Below are 19,237 nucleotides of genomic sequence, written 5' to 3'. Positions count from 1 at the left end.
AATTATAAAATATAGAAAGCAAGCAGAAAGCAACCTTGGTATGTTTCCCTGCAACCTGACTTTACATCCTTGGTTTTAAAAATGATGCAAAACTGAAAATTACACATCAATCAAGCTCATTAAAAAAGAGACAGAACCTATTTCGGAATCTTCTACCCATCGATTACCAATCCATTACCAATCCATTCCTTGGCACCAAGCTTTTCCTCTCTCCCTTGATCTTCTACTGCATAAGCTGAACTGATTTTAACCATAGATTCCTGTTGAGAAATTGGATCACTGCTTCGAACTATGTTGTTCTGCCGTATTGTAGGGTTTCACACTTGATGCAGCAGGCTGGTATGGCCTATCGTGTTAAACCTTTGTGGTGCGAGAGGGAGGATTTCCTCAGAAACCTTCCTTATCCAGACCTTTCATGTGAATTCCTCCTTAGAAAAGAGGTGCAAAGGTTTAGCACAGGTGCTTAAAGTCATAAAGCTTGAGCAACCATTTCTAATACTGATAATCAGAGAGCATAGACTTAAAGCATTAGCAAAAGAGTGCAGGCTTCACGAAGAAAAACGTTCTGTGTCATAGCTCATTAGGATTTGAAATGTACTGCCCAATAGGATAATTCCCTATAGCTAGCATTAGAAGTGGAATTTGATAAACATGAAAGAGAGAAACTTGGATCTGGGGCAAGAATAGGGGAAATGGATCATGAGGTTGGAAATGGGAATATTGTTTCTTTGATTTATTTATATGCTTTGAACTTATAAACGACTCAGTGGACAACAAATTCATGTTGTGTTGAGCATTTTGCTAAATGCCAACATATTGGTCCATCATCAAAGCATCAGGCAGTAATTATGTCACCATGGCAATGCTTAGCTCTGCTACATATTCATTATCTACCAGATTTTATGGAGTAGTTGAATTTGTGGTTGTATTAATATTTATTAATTAACTCAACATTTATTAATTATCAAAATGTCTAAAACACACATTAGAAAATATTGCTATCTCCATCACAACAAGCTCATTGCCATTCTGATGTGCTTGTGTTGAACCTCAATAAACATCTACAGGCTGTGCATTAAAGGAGCTTTGGTTGTGCTCGGTTCCTTGGGCTGGTTTAAAGCAATGGGGAAACCTGTTACTGCACTACATTGGTCAGTTAACCCAGTAGAAATGGGCACTGGATTACTGCAGGCAGTTTGCTTCTCTAAAGGGCATCAGGGCATTATTTATGGCTTATGACAATCCAGTGGCTCTGCAGGTACTTCTTAAAACATTCTTTTTAACTCTGTTCATATCCTCAAATGCCACAGAAGTACAGATTTCCAGGTATTGGACAGGTTCCATTTTTATAGACAAGAGAAAATCTGCAGATGCTGGAAATCCAAGCAACACTCATGGAATTCTGGAAGAACTCAACAGGTCAGGCAGCATCTATGAAAAAGAGTACTGTCGACGTTTCAGGCCAAAACCCTTCAGCTGGAGTGTCCTTCCGTTGAAGGGTCTCGGCCCGAAACGTCAACTGTACTCTTTTGCATTGATCTCCAGCTGAAGGGTGTTGTGCCTGAATGAAATCACTGGACAGGGAGTTACTGGTAGATACAAAGCAGCTTCTTTATTTGACAAAACAAGGATCAGCAGGTATTATATCATACCAAGATGTTTTTGATGGAAAGGTCTGCTGCCCAATGTGGGGCTCGATATTTATTTGCTACACACACAAAGGGCAATCCATATTTACAAAGTGTAGACAATGCTTTCTTTTGAAGCTACATACAAACTTCACACCTCCTGATTACATCCATCCCACCAGCGACAGCAGCGTGTGGACTGGTATTCAGGAATCCATTGTTCCAAACTGAATCCACTACACATTTATTTGGTATTTTATGTGCTTAACATGAAGGACAATCCATATTTACAAAATAGAGATAATGCTGTCTTTGAAACTTCATGCAAACCTCACACCTTCTGGTTTACATCCATCCCACAGGCACCTGCAGCATCTGGACTGGTATTCCGGTATTCAGTTTTTAGGAAATGCATTGTTACAAACTAAAAGTTGTCAAGGAACAGAAGACTGGTGGCCAAAGCCATTTGCTGAGTGCGAATGACCTAAACCCAAAAATCACTCTAACAAAGGGTCTTGACCTGAAACATCCTCTGTACTCTTTTCCATAGATGCTGCCTGGCCTGTTGAGTTCCTCCAGCATTTTGTGTGTGTTGCTCCATTTTTACAGATGCCCTTTAAGTTTATTTTGTCCCTGTAGGAAAATATACAAAAATCATTTGATACATCATTTAATGAATGGAGTCAAAAGGCTGTTAATAAATAACAATAGACTATAGGAAAGAATAAGTATTAAAAGTAGAGAGAGAACCAGTTCTGTAGCCCATAAGAATGAACAGATGTACATAGATCAGACTTTTGAATCTGTGGGACTTTTGAATATGAGACCTTAATTGTATGTAAGGGGGGCATAAATCAGGCAGACTGTATTTAATTTAATGTTCTCTGGATTGCCTGCCTAATAACAAGCCAAAAAGTAAGCTACACATAAAAGACACATACTACAACAAAGAAATTCTATATTCTAGTTGTTAAAATACCATTATTAAACTGTTCTAACTGCATTAGTTATCTTCAATAAGAAAATTATTGAGAAAAGGAAATTATTTGCTTTATCTGCAGCAGTATTTCTTGCACTCCTGATTCAAGTCCGTGATTTTGTTTAGCAATTAAAGTAATTAGCCTCCGTGGCTGGCTGTTAATTATGGGGAAATGTGCCTGTGGCTGTGTAAAGGAGCCTCTGAATACTATGAAGTGACAAGCTATTAGTGAAGCAGCCTGCAGTGCATGTCAGCTTCACTCTGACACCTAGTCAACAGGACAAACTGCTGTGCTCCTAGGAAGCAGACTCCAAAGCACAACAAGGTCTGCGTGGGGTCTTTTTTCAAAGAAACTCGCCACAGACAATTGTTATTTCTTTTATCTCTCCCTCTGTTTACCAATTGAAAAATTTGCTATTTAAACAAATAACTTTTTTAAATCTCAGTTTGATGATATATTTTAAAAATTTTAACTAACTGCTGGATTCTGATCCTTGGCAGGCAAATGAAAAATTCAAAGCAATATCTGTTAGAATGAATCAAAAGCTCCTGTTTCATAATCATGAGGTTTCTTCCCAACGTTCAGAGAAGAAAGCTGGAAGCTGGGGGTATGAAACAACTGCACTGCTATTAACTGTCAGAATTTCAGTTCTGCTACTGGCTAATGAACTCTGATGAATTCAGCAGCTTCAGTTAAAAACCAGGGAAGTAATGGACATCAAATTTAATTGCAGACATTAATATATATCATACTAATCCTAGCAAAGAAGCAATTATAATTGCCCCAGACTCTTACTGACAAAACATATAAGATCTCACCATTAAATTTCCAATGTCAAATTGTTTACACATTTTAAAATATGCATGCAAGGGCTGGAGAAATGACTTTCTTTATGCCGTTAATTCTGACAATTGAAGGTATTACCAGTGTTAAAAACCAACAGGTTTTCTTAAAATTCTGTAAGACTGCTTTAATATTACACAGTGAGCACTGATACTATAAGTTATGGCAGTGTTATTTTATGTTTGGAGAAAAATATAATTTACATGAATAATATTCATTTCCTTGAAAAGTTCAATTTCATGACGTCTATGCAGTTTCTTTATCAAGGCATTTTAATTTTCACTATTATCTCTATTGTGTATGAGGTTCATTGGGCCCAAATATTTTCAGAATTCATTACTTTTTTGTTTCATTTTCTGACTATGCAGTGAAGAGTGGAGGCATGTAATATTTTCCCTCCCCTCCTCTTTCAGCTTTCCACAGGGATCGCTCCCTACGCGACTCCCTTGTCCATTCATCCCTCCCATCCCTCCCCACCGATCTCCCTCCTGGCACTTATCCTTGCAAGCAGAGCAAGTGCTACACCTGCCCTTACTCTTCCTCCCTCACCACCATTCAGGGCCCCAGACAGTCCTTCCAGATGAGGCGACACTTCACCTGTGAGTCGGCTGGTGTGGTATACTGCGTCCGGTTCTCCCGGTGTGGACTTTTATATATTGGTGAGACCCAACGCAGACTGTGAGACCGTTTCGCTGAACACCTACGCTCTGTCCGCCAGAGAGAGCAGGATCTCCCAATGGCCACACATTTTAATTCCACGTCCCATTCCCATTCTGATATGTCTATCCATGGCCTCCTCTACTGTCAAGATGAAGCCACACTCAGGTTGGAGGAACAACACCTTATATACCGGCTGGGTAGCCTCCAACCTGATGGCATGAACATTGACTTCTCTAAATTCTGTTAATGCCCCTCCCCTTCTTACCCCATCCCTAATATATTTAGGTTTTGTTTCTCTCTCTGCCCATCACTCTGCCTGTTCTCCATCTCCCTCTGGTGCTCCCCTCCCCCTTTCTTTCTCCCTAGGCCTCCCGTCCCACGATCCTTTCCGTTCTCTAGCTCTGTATCCCTTTTGCCAATCACCTTTCTGGCTCTCAGCTTCACCCTACCCCCTCCGGTCTTCTCCTATCATTTCGTATTTCCCCTCCCACTCCTACTTTCAAATCTCTTACTATCTTTCCTTTTAGTAAGTCCTGACGAAGGGTCTTGGCCTGAAACGTTGACAGCGCTTCTCCCTATAGATGCTGCCTGGCCTGCTGTGTTCCACCAGCATTTTGTGTGTGTGGCATGTAAAATTTGGCTGTTTTTTGAGAAATACACAGCAAGCTATAGGAGTGAAAGATGCACTCTGTTTGCATAACCATACAAACATAAGACATAGGAGCAGAATTAGGACATACATCTCCACTATTTGACGTTAGCCGCTTTATTTCTTTCTGTCAAGCCCGTTCTCATGCCTTCTCTCTGTAACCTTTGATGCCTGCACTAGTCAAGAACCCACAACATCCACTTTAAATATGCCCAATGACAGCAACCACAGCTGCTTCTGGCAATGAATTCCACAGATTCTGCACCTCTGGCTAAAGAAATTCATCCGCAGCTCTGTTCTAAAAGTCATCCTTCTATTCTAAGGCTGTGCCCTCTGCACCTTGGCCTTCAGTGGAATGTGGCATTATGCGCCAAGACCTTTCATCAGGACTTATGGAAGGTCCCATGAAGAGTGCTGACGAAGGGTTTCAGCCCAAAGGGTTGACTGCTTATTCCTCTCCATAGACGCTGTCTGACCTCCAGCATTTTTGTATCAGTTATTCTGTGTGAGATAAGATGGCCCTGTTTATCAAGTTCCTCAAAGCAGCATCATCATGCCTTGATGCTTAGTCGCCTCTGCAACCTTTCCCGTGTCATTCAATCGATCCTTCAATGACGACAAGATAAGAACAATCAGAAGCTGAGTGTTCGGCAGCAAGTGTCTCAGCTCACCATTTCCCACAGCCTCTCTACCATCCAGCCAGCCTTGTGATGGATTAGTGTCAACATGCAGGGACGAGTGCCGATCAACATCAATACCTGCCCAATTGCTCATCATTGCATTCATCATCTAAAAGGTTTTAACCTTTTGGAGTGAATGCCCCACATTTGGTATTTGAGACACATCACCATACCTTTCCAGGACTCCATGATGTCGTATTTTGTTGTGGAATTGGAGCCGTTCTAGCGATTCTTGGGAACTGCTGGCAGCCTCATTGCCGGGGAAACCAGCATAAATAGTATATATTTCTATTTATCTTGGCTAAGTTATCTCAACATTATTAAGCCCATACCAACACAATATGATCTTTGACATTCCCTCTGAAACTCTCAAAAGTGTAATGCAACTCAAAACATTTGATTGCTCCATCATGGACATGCTGTGTGTGGCTGTAGTTCCACATGCAATCTGCTCTACATGATGCATTAACTGCAGCTTGTCGGCAACATCCCTAAATTCCATCTGAAAGCACATCGTTACCTCTAAGTTCCTCTCCAAAGAACTGCACTTGCTGGAAACTGGAATTGAAACTCAAGATGCTAAAAGTATTCGGTAAGACAAGGAGCAAATGTCTGTGTTTCAGGTCATGAAAATGTAAAGAAAGTTGCAGGTGCTAGAAAATAGAAAATGCTGGAAACACTCAATAGGTCAGGAGAGTTAACTGACTTCTTTAATTCAGGTAACTCACTTCCTCTGTCTTTGTTAGACTTTTGAGTTCTATGGTAGATAATGCTCAGTTTTTTCTCCATTTTAAGATCCACTGCACATTTCCCAAGGCTATATATTTTGCTGGGCGGTAGGGTGGAGATACGTTTGTACTGATGAGGCCTCTGTCGGTCAGGGTCGACCATGGATAATGTGTCCTAGCTGTCTAGATACACAAACCAAGGCAGCACAATATGGAGAGCAAGCTGTTGCCCATGTAGTAACCTGCCCCTCTCCACACATCTGACGAACCCAAAGGGATAGCAGAGACCGATGTATTTTGGCACCAGCAGCGTCGCAGGAGTTGCCAGTCAGTGTTGAACTCAATGTAGGACTGCCTTTAGGGACTCCAGCTCTGGATTTTTCCCTAAGAGTTTACTCCCGAAGCCTTCCCCATGAGTGGGTATAGCCACAAGGCAGCAGAGGTTTGAGATCAGAGTTTCCCTTCGCCTAGATGAGCTGCCAACCATGGCTGAAGAGCCCCATCTGCCCGAAGTGACTGGTTTTAAGGCACCAGTAGCCCACCTTTGCCCCTTCTCTTGTCAGTAGAAACAAGCTGGACTTAGTAGCAAAGCAACAGGTAAAGGCCAGGAGGCCAGGAGTTGGACTTGGTTATCACAGGCTATCTTAGTCTCATTCTAGTGGGGGCTTGTCTCCATTACTACCCCGTCTATAACAACCTTAAAGAATCTTAATGTTCTCTCCCTCCCTCTCTCGCAGCTTTGTTTCTTTGATCATTTTCACGCTCTGCTTTTCATTATCAACTTATAAATCAGATGACTTCATCTACAACTTTTCTCCATGGCAACACTAGTCTCCTTCTTCAGAGATACTCCCTTTGTCCTATCCATCCCTTTACCATCATTTCTGAAACTTAATATTAATATGTTTATGCTCTTTCCCTGTTCTGAAGAAGCATCTTGGACCTGAAGCACTTACTCTGTTTATTTTCCACAGATGCTGCCTAACCTGCTGAATGCTTCCGGCATTTTCTGTTTTCATTTTAATGTTTCAACTTGCTGACTTTCCATCAGAACAGGAAAAGATTAAAATTAAACATGTCTTAAGATGCAAAGATAGGAGGAGTGGGAGGAAAGTATCAAAAGGGAAGATGTCTAATAAGGTAGAATATAGGACAGATTCAATAAGAGCTGTGAGTGAAATTTTCTTCTTTAATTCCTCCCACTAAACTCCCACCTTACCCCAGCACTCATTCCTTCACTTTCATTCCTCACCTTGCCCCTCCAGCCCAGCTGCATCTTTAAACCCATTTGTTCCTAGTCATTCAGAGTTCTGAGAAAAGGTCAAGAGCTGGAAGCTCTCAGACACAGTGTGGTGTATTCACTATTTTATTGCATTATGCGAATGAAAATGTACTAATTGAACTCTGAGTGGAAATACGACTGTGGCTCTTCATGCTCATTTGCTGTTAAATAACAAGTGTAATTGTACAAGTCAGTTTGACATCTATTAATGAGAACAGGGTAGCAGTCCACTACAATCACTTGCTGTTGAATTGTCTACGAGCCAAAGCACTGCTCAGATTGGCGGCTCGCGGTCTCGGCTCACCAGCACGTCTTCTGGATGCAGAAGGGAGACCAAGCTGTACCAAAATGCATTCAGTGAGGTAGAGTACACTCTGATCAGTGAGTAGGCCTCAGGCCTGAGAGACTGGCTAGGATATCCCTGACACCCTTTGAACTTGCTGATCTTCAAAGGCTTCTTAATTCCTTATTTAAATGCTTCTGATGATCAGGAACATATAAAATCTATATAAATAAACATATCAAAATGAAGTGAAGATTATCATCTTCATCACAAGATCCATTTTCATTCCTGAATTTCCCAGAAACATGCACTATAAGGAAATGCTACGATCATGTTGAATAGCTAGCTGACTGACCCAAATGTTGCCACTGGCAGTTTATCATCTATGCCAGAAAGACCGTGAGACCAGAAGACACAGGAGAAGAATTAGCTCATTTCGCTCTTCAAGTCTGCTCCGCCCTTTGATCAAGGATGAAAGACAAATTTAGTTGCCACTACTAGAGAATCTGGAAGATCTGATCTTCAGCTCACTTTGGAATTTCATGAATAGCTGACGGTGCTATTTGAACCAGAGACCATGAGTCAACACAGTTCAGGCACAATGATACCTTCAGATCCAAATGACCTTAGAAGAACCCAGCCCACCATGTGTAGAGTTTGCATGCGCTCCCTGTGAATGCATGGGTTTCCTGGTTTTCTCCCACATCCCAAAGATGCAGGTTCATAGATTGGCCATTGTAAGTTATCCTGAATGTATTGGTGAAAAATAGGATCAGAAGTGGTTGGGCTTGATCAAAAGTGGGGAAAATAAAATGAGACTAATGACCAATGTAGAATTTGTATAGGTGGGAAATTGATGGTCATCAAGAACACAGTGGAACAAAGAGCCTTTTGTTGTGATGTAGGAGCGGACTCTGTTACTCTAGATCATTATACTGCATATACAAGTTATAATTCTTTTGCTATGGGGAGAATGGGGAGTATTTTGATCTGTAGACCTCAGCAATCTATCCAAGTAGCTTTAGGTGGCATAAGCAAATCTCACATAGGTTTTTGCCGTAATAAGCAGGGAGAAGTTACTACCTCTCAGTGAGACTGAATTTGAATAATTAGGACAAAACAGCTGTATTTACTCACATTTTTAAAAAATAATTTACATAACATTTGTTCAATTATATTTAAAAATTCTTTCATAATTCTGGCTTTGAAAATATAGATCCATCTCCATAAGGGGACAGTTTTGCACTTGCTTTAAGTGGAAATATTTTTGAAGGATCGGTACATGTTTTTAAAAGATTCAGGACTCGAGGTTGTTTAGTGTCAGGTGTAAAGGAGAACAAATTATTTCTTACTCCAGATCTGATGCTGCACAAAAGACACCATAAGGTAAAGAACACGATAATAAAAACACAATAAATATAAATACATAAGATAGCTTATATACACAGATTTATTGTATGTCCCTAAAGTGATGCTAGGCATGTATACTCCTGTAAGTGTTGTAGTTTTCTAGGTGCGTCAGGGCCAGGTGAATCACAGATGCCAAGATATCTGTTGCAGAACGGTTATGTCAGTAAGCGTGTTGGTAAATGTCCAATTTGGCAGGCATGGAGTTTTTGATATGTGCCTTTCCAACATTCAAGGCACTTCATGACGCTAGGCGCTAGTTGTTCAGTTCTGAAGCTGTAGAGTTCTTTGAGACAGAGATGTTGATGCCTGATTTGAGGCATCTGGAGACAGCAGCCAGGATGAGTGAAGTGTTGAAGATGTCAATGTAGGTGTCTGTGAGCTGGTGTGCACACTCTCCAAGTACTTGGCCTCAGATACGTTCTGGCCTGGCTGCTTTACGGGCAGAATGGCTCTCTGCAGACTCTTTCTCACATCTGCCGCTGTTACAGACCATGGCTGCTAACTTAGGAGAGCTTTCATGGCTGGTGATGTTCTGTATGCCTCGAAATATGCATAAAAGTAGATTAGAGCATCAGGGAAGGAGTTGTTGCTGGTAGTGTTGGTACTGTTTTCCCTTGCATAGTCAGGAATGCACTTGATGCTGGCCACATGTACCAGGGATTGTTATTGAACAGGTGACAAGAATGGAGTACAGTCTTTTGGAGTGACAGAACACTGGCAGGCATTGTCTACCTGCTTCATGTTTAAGCCCAATTCATTTATGGAAGTGGATTGATTTTAAACAACATTAATATTGTATTAGATCTTGTCCTCTCACAGAATTTAACCATCAAATTAAGATTGAGCAGCAGCAAATATTATCACTTGGTGATAAAAAGATCGAAATAAAATCAAGAGAGTGCAGTAATGTAGATATGAGAAAACAGAAAGGAGTTCACAAGTTTCAGGATTGAGTGAGAATATGACTATACATGATGGTGATGTATAAAAATCTATATGAAACAATTAATATAGACAGATATGAATTATGGGAAAGAGGAGTTTTGAAATCAATGGTAAAATTATCGAGAGAGTTGGAGCTTCTTGCAAAATGTGTTTGTTTTCTGATATATTTCATAATTAGGATATTTTCTCATAATACAGGTTATGACTTCAATTTCTTTTCTTAGCAGCCATGAAAGAATAATGCTTCTAACAACTTAGGGCTGGATTGTTTCCATATCTGTGTGTCTATGACCACGTTGCAATGCATAAATTTGATGCATTGACACTTAGTTATGGTCTTTGCTGGTGTGTGGAATAGCAGTGAAACTGCAGAGTGGTATCATCCAGTCAGGCTATAGCCTTGGTGTTTGGCAAAGTGAAACAAAAGTTAGCTGTACTGCCTCACTGCCTGACCTCTGGACTGAATAGTAGAGTTGCACAACTTCCTTATGGCTATATTGGCTTCAAAAGTTTAAAGTAAATTTATTATTGAAGTATGTATATATGCAACCATATATATACATATGCAACCCCAAGATTCATTTTCTTGCAGGTATTCATTATAGGAAAAAGAAATAGAATATAATCAATGAAAAACTACACACAAAGACTGACAAACAACCAATCTGCAAAAGAAGACAAACTGTGTAAGTTCAATTGTCATTCAACCATACATGAATACTCATGAATACTGCTAAATAAAGCTGCGTTACTCCAGGGCTAAGGTACAAAACACAATACTAACAATCATACACGTTACAAGACCGATACAGCACATATTAAAACACAGTCACAAAGAAAACAATAGTCCAAGTCTCTAGGTCGATGCTTGTTGCAGCAATCTGCAGCTGAACACAATACAGCTTGTAAACACAAAGTACACTGCAGCTGCTGTGGTTTAATCAACATGTACAAACAAGCTAGAGGAACTCAGCAGGTCGGGCAGCATCCGTTGAAATGAGCAGTCAACGTTTCAGACCAAGACCCTTTGTCAGGACCGAAGAAGGAGGGGGCAGGGGCCCTATAAAGAAGGTGGGGGGAGGGGAAGGGGCAGGTGAAAAGCCAATCAGAGGAAAGATCAAGGGGTGGGGGAGGGGATAGGCAGGAGAGGTGAAGCAGGAGTGTAAGGGGAAAGCACTATGGGTAGTAGAAGAAGGCAGAATCATGAGAGAGGTGATAGGCAGCTGGAAGAGGAGGCAGAGTGAAAGTGGGAAGGGGGAAGGGAGAGGAAGGTGTTACGTACCCCGTAACTGGGTCACTTACCAGCAAAGATAGAGAGGTCCGTTGAAGTCTGATGATACTATTTTTAACAGTATTTATTGATAAAAATACACAGAAATAATATCAATGCAAACATACAGATAATATATGTCGTCAATACTAAATCTAAAAGCGCGGGTATAATAATAATCAATAAGAAATAGCTCTATCGTTGTCTAGGGGATAATGTATTGTCCGATGGAAATATAAAAGTCACTCAAGCTCATTCAAGCTGCAGCTTTTTGGTTGGAGAGAAAGACGGAGGTTTAACTTGCCCATTCCTTTTATGATGTCAATCCTTCGAGAGTCGTTGGGGGACTGATTTCCCCTTTTGTGGTTAGCTAAAGCCGTGCTTCCGTGGTAAAGACCCACCAATTCCGAGGCAAATGGAAAAGGACGCACGTGGGTTGTTTCCACCAGCTTTCGCTATTACGCTGTTACAGGAGTTCTAGCGTTTCTTCTGGTGCGTCTGAGGGGCTGTTCCCACAGACCCTCTTTTATCCTGACTCACAGGGTCTCAGATGTCAATCAGGTTGGGATGATGCAATCCCTCCACCAACGCACCCCCCCCTTCCCGGGTTCATTGCCTGGGGGCTTTGATGCATCGTACAGGATTCAATACACAATTCCGTCTCCAAGAGACAATAGCCAGTATCAATGGTTCCGCCTTTCGGAGGCCAGGACACATTCCAAACTCTTTGTGGATTCTGCATGTCTTTTTCTCATTTCCTGGGTCTCCTGAACTGACTTAATAGTGATCTTGCGATTCTCAAAAAGGAGGGGGCTACTTTGTACCCTTCGGCCCCTCAGAGTTGTGGCACATTCGTAACAAAGGGAATTACCGGAAGTTGGAGAATTCGATGTTCATACCAAGGGGCTGGAGACTACCCAGATGCTATATGAGGTGTTGCTCCTCCAACCTGAGTTTGGCCTCATCAAGGCAGTAGGGGAGGCCATGTATGGACATATCCGAATGGGAACGTGAAGGAGAGTTGAAGTGGGTGGCAACCAGGAGATCCTGTCTGTTGTGGCGGACGGAGCGGTGGGGCTTGACGAAGTGCTTCCCCAATCTGCGTCGGATCTCACCGGAGCTCCTGGTGCAGCCTCCTCTACATCGGAGAGACCCAACGCAGATTGGGGGTCTGCTTCATCGAGCACCTCCGCTCCATCCGCCACAACAGACAGGATCTCCTGGTTGCCACCCACTTCAACTCTCCTTCACGTTCCCATTTGGTTATGTCCATACATGGCCTCCCCTACTGCCTTGATGAGGCCAAACTCAGGTTGGAGGAGCGACACCTCATATAGCATCTGGGTAGTCTCCAGCCCCTTGGTATGAATATCAAATTCTCCAACTCCCGGTAATTCCCTCCCTCTCCCTTCCCCCATCACACTTTCACTCTGCCTCCTCTTCTAGCTGCTTATCACCTCTCTCATGATTCTGCCTTCTTCTACTACCCATAGTGCTTTCCCCTTACACTCCTCCCTCACCTCTCCTGCCTATCCCCTCCCTGCTTCCCCTCTCCCACCCCTTGATCTTTCCTCTGATTGGTTTTTCACCTGCACCTTCCCCCTCCCCCCACCTTCTTTATTGGGCCCCTGCCCCCTTCTTCTTCCAAAACCAGAATAAGGAGCAGTGCAAAGTGTAACAGGTACAGTAAAATGGAAACATGCTGTTTCCATTTATATTAAAATATGCAAATCTTACCAAATACAAGAGAAGATTTACTGTGGTGCAAAATGTTCCTTTATTGTTTTTGGTTGAAATTTATTGCTCACTTAAAGAAGAACGTGAACTAATTTTCATCCCTGAATTTCCCAGAAATGGACCCAGGACGAAGGGTCTCGGCCCAAAACACTGACTGCTCGTTTCAACGGATGCTGCCCGACCTGCTGAGTTCATCCAGCATTTTTGTACGTGTTGACAATACAGCTTGTCTTTTGCCACTGGAGGGCAGCACCGACTCTGGTTCCGCTACCCCTGGATGGCTGTAAGCAGGCGACATCATGGCCCAAGGCCACACAGCTGCCCCACTCTCTGCAGCAGTAAAACCCATTCACACAAAATAAAACAGTCCAAGTTCCTAGGTCCATTCCCGCTGCAGCACTCTGCTGCTGAACACAACACAGCTTGTCCTCCACTGTGAGCACACTGCGGGTAGCTCCAATGCCCCCCTCCTGGACAGCCATAAACAGACGACACTGCAGCTTCAGGCCACGTCCTTGCTGCAACCCAGGCCCTGCAGCTCCTCCACTGTTCGCCAATATACCAGCTAACCGGACTTACAGCATTCCACATTATCCTTGTCCAGCAGGGCCTTGGGATCACAAGAAAAGTGACTAAGCCCATCATGCACGGTTAGGCTGCACTTCGATGCTTCTCCAGCTCCGTGGTCTGTACCGAGTCCAGCTCCTTCAGTTTCTTTGTTCACGAGCGACACACTGTTGATGAAAATTAGCCTTGTTGGCAAAGGTATATTATCCACATTTCTGATTCATGGGTATTTCAGGCAGGAGAAAGAAGTTGAGTGGGAAATGGTTCAGCCATGATCACCTGGCGGAGCAGACTTGAAGGGCGAAATGGCCTAATTCTTCTCCTGTGTCTTATGGTCACAAGGTCTTTCTGGCATAGAAGATAAACTACCAGTGGCAACATTTGTGTCAGTCAGCTAGCTATTCAACACAATGATAGCATCCTCTTATGGTGCACATTTCTGGGAAATTCAGGGATGAAAATTAGTCCACGTTCTTCTTTAAGTGAGCAATAAATTTCAACCAAAAACAATAAAGGAACATTTTTCACCACAGTAAATCTTCTCTTGTATTTGGTAAGATTTGCATATTTTAATATAAATGGAAACAGCATGTTTCCATTTTACTGTACCTGTTACACTTTGTACTGCTCCTTATTTTGGTTTAGAAGAAATTGACTTCAGCGACGAATGTGAATACATTGAGGACATCAATACTCAGCTACATTGCAGAAAACTAATTGTGTTACCTCCAAGAGTTTCACCCCGTACTGAAGTTCCTGATGGAAGAAAAGCAATAACAAATTAGAAACCACACCTGCCTTTTTAAAAAGTCATTTTGTATATTTGGTATTCCAAAGATCAGCCGACATCATAAAAAATGTGTGAAAAACAATCACATGCTGTTTGATGGAGACTAGAATGTAACAATTTGTTAATTGGGCACCTTCTTGACTGCATGAAAATGTTTAATTTGATGTAACTCTGATAATGCAATATAATCGCTCAATTATTTCTACTGCACACAATCTTGGCCAATTTGCATCTCCAAACAGTAGGGAACAAGAGCAATACATCCTAATCTCATGTTTGTTTTTATTTTCTCTGGTTATATCTCAGGGTATTTTACTAGGTTAAAGTTGCTAAAATGAATGCAGGTTGCTATTGTTATAACAGAGATGTCAGAAATGAGAAGATCCCTTCTCATTATATAATTATTATATTAATATCTGGCAGGATGACTAGTTATTTAGACTCCAACATATTAACCCGTATCAAATCTTCCAAATAGCCTGCAGGACATGGGTGTTGTACGTGGCTTTGGAATTTACGTATGCATAAAGTATTTTTGACCTGATTCGAGTGAGTGTGCTTTCTCGGCACAGCAGGCAAAACTAATCGCTGGAGCCTATTTAAAGAAAAATAGCACAAGCCACCTGAAATCAGTTATATCAGTGCAAATGGTTGCAGAATTTCATGTGGAAGATATGACAAATGCTAATAGGTTTTCTCTAATCTTTTGTGCTGTGACCAGAGTTGGCATTTCAAGTTGAAGGCTTTTGCCAGAACATTCACATAGGAATGTGTGTTAATATACCTAGAAGGGAGATATACCTCCAGTGAGAACAATCTCAGCTTATACAATCTTTTCTTGCAACTAAAGCCCTCCATTCCAGGCAACATCCTGGTGAATCTCTTTTGCACTTTTTCTTGTGCTGCCAAACCCTTTCTATAGTATGGGGATCAGAACTGCACACAAAATTCCAAGTGCGCCCTAACTAGTGTGCCATGATGTCCCTACTCTTATAGTCAATACCCTGCCTACAAGACAAATGAGCTAAATGCCTTCTTCATTACCCAGTCCACCTGCACCGCCATTTTGGGCAGCTATGGACTTGCACCCCTGAAGGTCCTTCTAAGTTCCTTCTTGTTTATCGTATATATCTGGTCAGTATCAGATAACCCAAAAATGCATTACTTTATGTTGCCTCAAATCCCATCTGCTACTGCTCCACACAAATTTACAGCTGATTTAAGTCCCTTTGTATCCCTATAGGCCATCATTCTCACTATCTACAACTCTACCAATCTTTATGCTGTTCGCAAACAGACAGACAATCTCAGCCAAGACACTTATATATAGGACAAACAACAAAGATCAAGGTACTGATCCCTGTGCTACACTGCTGATTACAGGCGATCAATCCTCCGCCACTATCCTCTGCTTCCTGCGCTGCCAATTTATAATCTGGTTGTTAAAACATCTTGGATACATGTGCCCTAACTTCCAGGATCAAACTACCATGTCAAAAAACTTTGCTAAACTCCATGTCTACTGTACCTTGTGTTACGTACCCCTTAACTGGGTGTCTTATCAGCAAAGATAGAAGTGTCCGTTGGAGTCTGGTGATACTATTTTCAACAATATTTATTAGCAAAAATATACAAAATTATATCAATGCGAATATACAGAGAAGATACGTTAGCAATACTAAACCTAAAAGTGCGGGTATAATAATAATCACTAATGAAACAAGCTCTATCGTTGTCTAGGGGATAATGAATTGTCAGATGGAAATATAAAGTTCAGTTCAGTTCATGCAGGCTGCAGTAGTTGTTTGTCGATGTGTTGCAATTATTGGGGAGAGAGAGAGAGAAAACGTGTGAACAGTAACAGCGATTATCTTGCCAACCTTCCTTTACGATTTTGATCCATCGATGCGTTGTTGTTGTGGCCATTCATGTATGACCCCTCCGTCCTTTAGCTAGACCATTCTTCCATGGTGGACTCGTCACCCAGGCTAGGGTGGACACACACACAAGCCCCTACCTGTCTCGCTACAAAACACTGTGAGTTAAAATTTGCCGGCCCTTCATTCGGTCTCCGGTCTCCCACCCTGTCTTGTGGGGGTTCTGATGCTCACTAGAGTTTCTCCTGGTGCGTCTGAGGGGTGTTACCCCAGACCTCACTTTTATCCCCACTCACGGTGTCTCAGGTGTCAATCAGGTTCGGATGATGTAACCCATCAAACCAGCCCACTCTGGTTGCCCCCTGAGGGGTTTCAATGAATAGAACAGTACCAAGTAAATAATCCTTCTCCAAAAGACAATAGCAGTAATCAATGGTTCTGCTCCTCTTTTGTTAGCTGTGTGTCTCTCTCATTAACTTTCATGAGCTGTTATCAATAACAACTGCCCTGGCAGCTTTCCTTTGTCTCTCTTACTTCCTTGATAACAGCATCGAAATACTAGTGATTTGCGATTCTCCAAAAGGGGGGGGGGCATGGGCAACTCTGCACCCTTCTGCCCATCAGAGTTGTTCATCCTTCGTAACACTTGAAAACGTTGATTTCATCATACAGTATCAAGATTTAATGTTGCATCTCAACATCTAACCATGCCTCAATGACTAAAATGTTTCAAACCATTTTCAATTCATGTTTGCCGAAATTCCTTTGTCATTTAATACACTGAGTTCTGCATGAAGAGATAGGACACTGAGTTTTATAACTTTTTTTTTCAAATTTAAATCTCCATTTCAAATTCCAGTTTCTAAAGTAGAAAGTAAATTTCTAAATTCCTTCTTTCTGAAGTAGGGAATTTGAGTTACTGAACCTGCAAAAATATGAAAACAGTACACTTGGCTGCATTTTTCTATCTTCTGTCCATTTACTAATTGTCAATTTATACTAATCTATTATGGCAAACTCACAAATTTTATGCATTAATCTCTTGTAGGGAATTAGCAAACCATCTCTGCCATCTAAATCCATAAAGAACTAACAGTGGGAATTTTGAAGCATCTTTGTTGATCCAGACTGACTCAATTTGAACCAGACACACAATACACATCTACTGAAAAGTAAATTTCCATTCACCCATGTGTTTCTTATGAAATTGTATTGCATTCTGCAGAGATACAATTTTAACATCAATGAGGCAAAGTGTTCCTATCCCTGCACAGAAAAGGAGAAAGGTGTTGGCTTTGATAACTGACAAAATACAATGTAGTGGGAAATCTGGAGAAGATTCAGTTGGACTGGTGAGACTTAATTTAAAAATCTAAACTGAACATGTGGAGCTCTGTTTTAAATTTCAGAACTGTGGATAATCTTTAAAAGAGCTGCAACCCGTTCATTTAAGACTCTAGTTCCACTGTTAAAAAAAAATTCCTGAGTTTAAAGTAAGGTTTCAGGGTGTCAGTTTAAAATGAGCAGAAATCTTAATCTTTTACAATTTCCTGCCAGGGAAACCTCCTTCCAGTATTAAAATTAACAATCACTTAAAAAATTAATGGGCTGGACTGGTAGGAGAGCAACTCTGCTATCAGTACTCCAAATGCAGCTGACAAAGAGCCGTGCGTTTCTATAAAGACTTCCTTCGAGGCATTGCTGTTACATTTTTGTAGTCATGGCCTTTCATGCACGTTCACTTTCTGTGAGTTGGTGAATATGGGTGGCCACGATAGTGTAGCGTTTCTCTGATTTACTCTCCTTTCTTGTCCACTCACTTAATTTGCTGGCAATGGCGGTGCAGACGCAAGGGGCACCTTCTGCACCTATTGTCTATTGTCTATTAGTTGCTTTGTTGCATCCTCCTCTTGATTATCACTACCTAGTTATCATCTGAAACACTGAATGCTTACATGCGATTCCATGATCTAATCCACAGATACGGTATAGATCACAAGCAGCCGAGCAAAAGCACTGCCTGTCAGAGTATCCCACAAGTTAAAGCCCGAAATTTAAAATTAACCAAGTACTTTTCTATTTTCTCTCCATTTACTAACAGTCAATTTATACTGGCAAGCACAAATTTTACACAATAACCTCTTAGGAGGGGTTTAAAAAATAAAGCTAGATTACATTCTGCGATTCTCTGCCTCAGAATTAGAGATAGCTTTGCACCAAATAGGCAACCTAACTTGAATCTCATCTGTTAGATTTATTTTCTTTGGAAAACAAGCTGCTTTGGAAAGGATGTAGAAGAGGTATACCAGGATGTTCTCTAACTGGTTGGATTACCGTCTGGCACGGAGGATCGAAAAAAGACGAAAAGGGTTGCAAACTCAGCCAGCTCCATCATGGGCACTAGCCTCCCCAGCATTGAGGACATTTTCAAAAGGTGATCCCTCAAAAAGACAGCATCCATCATTAAAGACAGGATAAACTCTCTTTTTATTACTATCATCAGAGAGGAGGTACAGGAGCCTGAAGACACACACTCAACATTTTAGGAACTGCTTCTTCCCCTCCACCATCAGATTTCTAGACAGACAATGAATTAACCCATGAGCACTACAGTTAGGGCATACTCAGGAGTTATGGAATATAGCAAATATTAATTTCAACAACAACATAGCCTTCAGATCTGAATGTGGATTGTGGATTGAATTTAAAATGCAGCTCAAAACAATGGGTTTCCTGGAGCTACAGACTGGGATCAATCACAAACAAAGAAACACTACATTTAAACCTGAGATGCCTTCCTATGCATGAATCCAGCCCAGGGACAGTGGTGATTAGCATTCTTTTTGGGTGTCTGGAGTGTTGGTGTGAAGGTGTAAGTGTTTGAAAATTATATGTAATTCAAAGGAAG

The 19,237-nt window shown here is 41.5% G+C and overlaps 1 protein-coding gene across 1 annotated transcript in view; it reads left to right on the top strand.

Moving 5' to 3' along the window:
- The window catches only part of pde11a (phosphodiesterase 11a), a 221,211-nt gene that overhangs the window by 63,197 nt on the left and 138,777 nt on the right, over window positions 1–19,237 (top strand). The window lies entirely within an intron of this gene.

Source organism: Hypanus sabinus, chromosome 4 (assembly GCF_030144855.1).
Source record: "Hypanus sabinus isolate sHypSab1 chromosome 4, sHypSab1.hap1, whole genome shotgun sequence".
NCBI classification, from domain to species: domain Eukaryota; kingdom Metazoa; phylum Chordata; class Chondrichthyes; order Myliobatiformes; family Dasyatidae; genus Hypanus; species Hypanus sabinus.
The sequence above is the reverse complement of the archived record's forward strand: the minus strand, read 5'-3'. Positions and strand labels throughout refer to the sequence as shown.